Raw genomic sequence first — 6,040 nt, 5'->3', positions numbered from 1 at the left:
CAAACCGAGCGGTCTACGAAATGAGACGGTCTTCTGGCTTAGTTCAGTAAAGTTGGAACGATATTGGGAGATTCTGATTTCACGGATCAATAACTCATGAAAACGTTATTCAGACACAAATGACGTCTCCTAAGTACCGTGGTAAGGTTGACAACGAACTACAATCACATTTTGATTTAAAAAAAAAAGCCAATACGCGCCGTCCTCCGAGCTGGACACGTTACATTGGTCCAGGCCCGGTTCCAGAACAAAATGACTGAGGGTGCATCTGAGAATAGAGAGGTTGCAGTGGTAAAGTGCTATTTTTATAAGTGGGGAGTGGACCTAACACCCTCTAGGGGGGTCCTCACCTCCTCTAGGGGGGTCCGGGGGCATGCTCCCCCGGGAAGATTTAAGTTAAAAGCATCAATCTGGTGAACTTTGAGAGCAAAATGAAGAGATCTATGGATCTATGTGCTCTTTGCTTGATTCATGCCTTCCCAGTCCCTTATCACGTAGCCTCAGTGGCGACTGGTCATTAGGGGCAGGTGCAGCCCCACCTAGTGTCAGCAGAAAGTATTACAAATAATGATTATAAAAAAATGCAAAAAATAAATTCCAAAATATATAAAATATATTTTAAGATCAGGTTTAATCATCTGATTCGTCTGTACATTGCTGTTTTAGTCTGTGTTCTTCTAATTAGTGTTTACAGTGTGTGCCTATTGAGCTGTTTAGAGCCATGCGGGACAAAACCCGATCCTGCCCCTCCCTCTCACTGTCTAAGTGAACGGTGACTGTAAAAACTACACTGCGCATGCTCAGAATATTTTCCTATTTAATGTGTGTGGCAAAAAAATAATGACCATAGGGGCATAGAGCTGCCATCCCCACCATACGTCATCTCACATAATTCAGAGCTGATTGGCTGTAAGTACGTGTGCCGCGAAAAGTGTGGTGTGTGAAGAGGAGACGAGAGAGCTGCAGTGAGGTGTCCTAAAACCCGGAAGTAAGCTGCGCATGGCTTCCCTCGACAAAAAAGCAATGAGATTTCTCCATAGGATTTTAGAAAATAGCTCCAAATAAGATCTGTCGGAAACGTACAGTAGCTGTTAGATAAATGCACGTTTTGTTCAGCCGGATAATATCCACATGTCTACCCTACTTTTATCATTTTCGAATCATAAATCTATTGATTAGATTAGATTTATGATAGACTTTTGAAACTACAAGAACATAAGGAGGACTTTTACAAAAAAGTAATAGAGATTTTTGTCCAGAAGGATAGGCAAATGGACTTAATCTTCAAGTCAAGGTAAGACTGCAATTTTATTGAAAATGGGATCTTACTAAGAGAGAACAATTCAATATTTAAATGATAAAATTACATTTTTTGGGTATCCTTTTGTTGAACTGTCTGTTTAAAATTAATTGAAGCATCAGACAAAAAAAGCTTTTGAAAATAATATTATATTTTGATTTAGGTCAAAATATAATATTTGTAAACCTGAAGAGTCAGTGCCAGTGCCTCACCAGCCATGAACCTCACTGCAGAAGCTTATAGACATCTAAGTTTTTTGTGCCCCACCACTTTTGTACATATAAAAACGCCACTGCGTAGCCTATAAGAGCATGGCGCCAGTTGTTGTAGCCAGTTGTGGTGAAGGCATCTGACTTACTTGAACCGAAATGTCTACATGCATAGCAGAAGATGGCATCTTTTTTACATGAATATTCCAGCCAATCTCTGTTTTGAAACCATGAGCTGCAAAATGAGTAGCCTACAGGCGAGTTGGGTACTTTTTTAAATATACCTGGGCAGGCTCTGTTTTGCTGAGGTCCTCTGGCACTTGCGGGCCGCTGAGGGGTGGCGGTGTTTGGGGCAACGAAGACGGCTGCGGCTATTCCGCCTCCGCGGGCGAGGCGGGCAAAGCCGGCGAGTCGGACGTTATTGTCCACGACAGTGGCCGCGGGTAACGTAATGTCCCCATGATCTGAACTGTTATTACCAGTGTTACTGCTGGCGATAAGGGCTGGTTGTTTTAACAATTTTCTGATGTCCATCACTGACTGCTGTGTAAGCACCTTGCAGATGACGAACGCGCAGCGGCACAGGTCACGCACACCTGACATAATAATAACGTTACTTACCGTTTAAATTGACCAAATAAATGCAGCAGACAATGTTATTTAACCACAATTACAATTTATTTTATTTCAACTAAATTCTTCTTATTATTATTATTATTATTACTACTATTATTATTATTATATATGTAATATTTTTCACTTTTTTTTCCTTTCACTTTTCATTTTTCAAATGAGGGTGCATAAAGACTCAACTGAGGGTGCAATGCACCCTTATGCACCCCCGTAGAACCGGGCCTGCATTGGTCTCTATCCGCAGCCGGAGAAGAAACGAGTGCTCAGGGACCGTCTGCAAAGTGCAACTCCGAAAAAAGAGAATACAATAATATTCAATCACTATTATACAGCTTATTACTACCAAACTCACCACACACATCAATAGTCTCCTGGTGGTCATACTATAGCAAGGAGTTTGGAAGAATATGCGTTTGAATAATTTTGGGGAATATTTATAATGTAAAATCTTCAATAAATATGGCATCATCTTCAATAACTTTACTATTATACAGACAGTATATTTCTACCAAACTCACTATTTGCATTGTTGTTGTTGTTGTTGTTGTTAGCAATGAGAGGGAGAGCTCTGTCCTGTCAGACTGAGAGATAACTACAGCTCAGTGAGGTAAGGGACTCTGTTTACTTTAGTCTAGTTATCTCAGTGGGTCTCAAACGTTTTGGTCACCATTTATGAGAATAAATGAAAAACAGTTATGAAATACTATATGACATAATTCACTGTGTTATTAACACAGTGAATTATGTCCCGTAATGTTCCACCACAGTATATTACTTATACTTTACCTCTGGCTTCCGGGTCGTGCATTTGAGTCCTTTTCCCTTGTGTATCCAAGTTCGTGACACAATCATCTGCTGACAGGGTATCTGTTAGTTACAATATTTTGAAACCGCATTTGGTCTCGTACTTGAATCTGACATTAGAGGCCCAGTTTTATTTCTTAAAGCTGCTGAAGAAAATTATATTTTTATAATGACAGTGTTGCACAACTGAGCATCCCTGTTTGACAATATTCAGGGCTGGTTTTTCTTTGTGTCATTGTTTACTAGAAAGGGATTACATAAAGACAGTGTTCTCTCTGCCAGCTTTTACATGGAGATCACAAGCTTATGTCATGTGCCGTGGGTGGTTTAAACAGGGTCAGGATCCAGATCAGAAAAGGACACGTCACAATAGAAATCTGTACTTCCTGGTAGCAATCACATGATGTCAGCAGAGAGCCATTTTGTTATCTACAATTTTAATGTTATCACTCTAAGCACCAAGAGCACTCAAAATGTCATGTTTTAGTGACAAAGTAATTTGAACAACTTAAATAAAGTTTTCATAAATGGGTAACATATTTCTGTGATTGTTATTTCTTTGGCAAGCTGCTTGTTGTTGGTTATCCCCACGGAAAAAAAACTGCCCCAAATAACCATGACCCTGTAGGACCAGGACAGTTCCTCAGCAGCCCCCCAGCAGGTGTAACTTGCATATTTTTCTACACACGGCCATTTAAAGACGTCTTCCATAGAGACAGTTTTGGTTATATTTAAACCATGGTGTGTGTGTACAGTATGAGTATATTTGTGTTGTGGTTCTAGATACAGACACTTTTCCAAGTATATTTTTAATTAGTTCCACTAAGATGATGCAACTTAGAACACAAATCCCTTATTACACAGGGATTAAACACAAAAAAGCATATGTAAAACACTTATCATGTGGATCTCATTCTACCTTTAGGAAGCTTATAATGTTCCGTTAAAACACACTCAACAATGTCTCATCAATAGCGTTTGATTCACAGCTACTGAATTAGAGTGTGTTACGCAGAGTAGTTGCCATATTAATTACCTTAAACATCACATGCCATATAGGCTTCTGTATGTTTGTGTATACATGATGTAGCTGAATGCTGGAAGTGAAATGCACCGTGTTGCTGTCTTCTTCATTATACTGAGTTTTCTCCTGAGTGCTTCTTCATCTTCATCTTTTTTTTTTTAACATAAAAAAATCATAAACCTGTGCTTTATTTTTAGTCATAGTAGATAATTGCATTTGCATCACTGTTGAAAGCAACACAAACTGCCTGCAATGACCATATTTGAGGTTTTTCTAACCCTACATTAAGACGAGGAATAATTAAAAGAAACGTTATAATACTCTCATTACAGTAACACATGCATTTCAACAACACACAGTAGACACCACTAGTGCTTGTGTAACTGTCATGAATCATTAAGATTAAGAAAGGGACCAAGAGCCTTTGAATTAATCTTGCCTTCAGTATTCTTTTTTCCCGAAAGGAGGCTTTTTTTTTGTTGACACACAGCCTGCCTAAACATTTTTTATTAATATTCCCTATAGTGCAACTATACTTCCCTCTGATCTTCACTATCATCCACTTGCATGACGACATCTGTGTTAGTTAGTTTAGACATGGAAAATTACCCTTTTTTTTGGCTGCCCTCCAGAGACAAAGCTGTGGGAATACTTAATGGGAGCTGTGCTCTGTGGGTATCATCATAACACACTTCCTCAAACTACTCTTATCCATCGCACACAGTAACATAAAGGGTAAGAAAGCCGATTCAAAGGTCTATCGATCACATTTATACAGTCTCTAATGTTAGCCAGCTCTACCTGTTGCTTATAATAAAATAAGCAAGTGTGGTTTAAATTATATTGTTCGCTTCATTCACAAGCATGTCGCAGATATGATGAAAACATGAATAAACATCATACAACAACTGTACAAAAGGTAGCTCACATTGCCAGGGGGAGAGGGGCAGCGGCAGATCCACTGGGGCACACCAGTTTCCATGGTAACCTCTGATCACAGAGAGGATAACCGGAATGAGGTAATCACTTTGTTGAGCGCTGCCAGCTGATTGACAACTGTGGTAATGAACCGCTCTTCCTCAAACTTGCAGAGAAGACGACAATATCTGGAGATTTATCATATCTTGATGACATTATATTTTTAATATGTGAGTCTCACGTAGATGCAGAAAGGATTATGTCACTGTGTCCTCTAGGAATATATCCAGTATAATTAAAGTTTTGATAAGGATCATTATCTGATAACAAAAACATGTCACAGTAGTAAAATACAGAAACACTTACTATGATTTGAAATGGCGTTTATAGTGTCAGCACCAGATATTATTTGTGCTTATTTTAATTATCCATGAAGCAGTTATTAAGGGAGAGTTCAGTGGCTGTGCCCTTTTCATGTTATCTGGCATTACACTGACCCTGAATAAATTATCTATAATGATGTTCAGCCGCAGCCTTGGAGAGCTATTTCCAGAGGAGGAAAAAAGAAATAGGCATACTGCTGACGATGTCAGTGGGAAACTCCTGCCGGTAGCAGTTAACAACAGGTTTTAATGTTACATCCCGTTGTGTTACAGGCACCCTCATTATTTCAGGGTGAGTGATGGTTGAGGAGGATGATGGACGACAATGGCCGTTCTGATTAATCGGAGAGAAATTATCCTGAAAATGGACCTAATTTCTCCTATATGTTTATTCCCTTGATATTTCAACCCCCCCTAGTAATTTGTAAATACAATTCTCTCACAGCAGGATTTGTGTAAGCTTTATGTATCAGAACATATTGTCCTTTCACTGGCAGTCTGATAAACAACAATGGATGACTGACCTACAGAAGATCCTGGCATTGGGTCGAATCAGCAGCCACAGCTTGGACGAATGCAAAAGACGCACAGATGACTTTGTAGCCCATTTGTAGGGGGCAACATAGTGCTTCTGCCAAGACTGCAATTGCACTCACAAGGGGCCAAGCAGTTCACCTTACAGTGGTGAGGCAGGGGACAGATGCTGCAGTGATCCTGACCCTGCACATTCATGGAAACGTGATACAGGGTGGTTAAAAACATTTGTTGA

Source organism: Gymnodraco acuticeps, unplaced genomic scaffold (assembly GCF_902827175.1).
Source record: "Gymnodraco acuticeps unplaced genomic scaffold, fGymAcu1.1, whole genome shotgun sequence".
Lineage (NCBI taxonomy): Eukaryota > Metazoa > Chordata > Actinopteri > Perciformes > Bathydraconidae > Gymnodraco > Gymnodraco acuticeps.
Note: the sequence above shows the minus strand (reverse complement) of the source record.